The sequence below is a fragment of the Chrysochloris asiatica genome, unplaced genomic scaffold (genome assembly GCF_000296735.1).
Source record: "Chrysochloris asiatica unplaced genomic scaffold, ChrAsi1.0 scaffold00462, whole genome shotgun sequence".
Classification (NCBI taxonomy): domain Eukaryota; kingdom Metazoa; phylum Chordata; class Mammalia; order Afrosoricida; family Chrysochloridae; genus Chrysochloris; species Chrysochloris asiatica.
In genome coordinates, this window is record NW_006408980.1 from 1067919 (window position 1) to 1068900 (window position 982).

Sequence of the window (982 nt, forward strand, 5' to 3'; positions counted from 1 at the left end):
CAGGCATCTGCACTGTAAATCTTTGCCCTGTAAGGGACACTAGAGTCTCTAGTTGAAACAGACATGGTTTGTGGAGTTTGTGTGTCTAATGTGCAAGTACTAGGTCTGCTAGTAACTGAACCAACACTTAACTGTGGAACTCTTATTCTTCTTACAGAAGCAGATGCTTTTTTCTTTATAGATTTAAGTCTATAATTTGGAACAGTTGAATAATACCTACTAAGTGGCAATCTAGGACCAGAATATGGCTTGATCAATGACAAAGGGGTTTGATTTCTATGCCTTGCAATATCTAACAAAAAATCTCTAGGAGGGAGAGGTAAAAGACTGGTCAGCACTACATTAGATTGCCAATCACACATCATCTTCATCAACAGCTGCTTTCTTAGCATGGCTTGGATACATTTTTGCATCATCTAGAATTATAGTCACATATTGGAAGGCAAAGTCCAATATCTGATTTATAACTTTTGGCTCATATTCTGTAATCCCCATATCCTTCAGGCTTTGTGCTATCATCTGTGCATCTTGCATCTTTTGGCATACTCTTGGAAGAAGTCATCTTGCCAGACTCCATAATATTTGGTGAGAATAATTATTTAGCTAAATCACCCACGTTAATGTATTTCAGTCCTGATTTGATGCATGTTCTTTGTCTAGTGTGGTTTTCCAAACCCTGGTGTACCCATACATAAGACGTTCGGCTGCAACATGGTCTTCCTCTTGATATGTTATTTTTCATGATGAATGCTGCACCATTCTTCTTCATTTTTTTATTCCCAGCATAATAAATGATTATTCAAAATGACCAATACCAGTCCATATCAGTTCACTAGGATAATGATGTTTATGGGTTCCATTTCATTTTTGACAATTTCCACTTTTCCTAGATTAATACTTCATACATTCCATGTTCCAAATATTAATGAATGTTTACAGCTGTATCTCTTCATTTTCAGTTGTGCCCATAGGAAATGATGGT

At 36.6% G+C, this 982-nt stretch overlaps 1 pseudogene; it reads right to left on the reverse strand.

Moving 5' to 3' along the window:
• Positions 1–577, reverse strand: part of LOC102839082 — a 2491-nt pseudogene extending 1914 nt beyond the window's left edge.
• Positions 578–982: the final 405 nt, after the last annotated feature.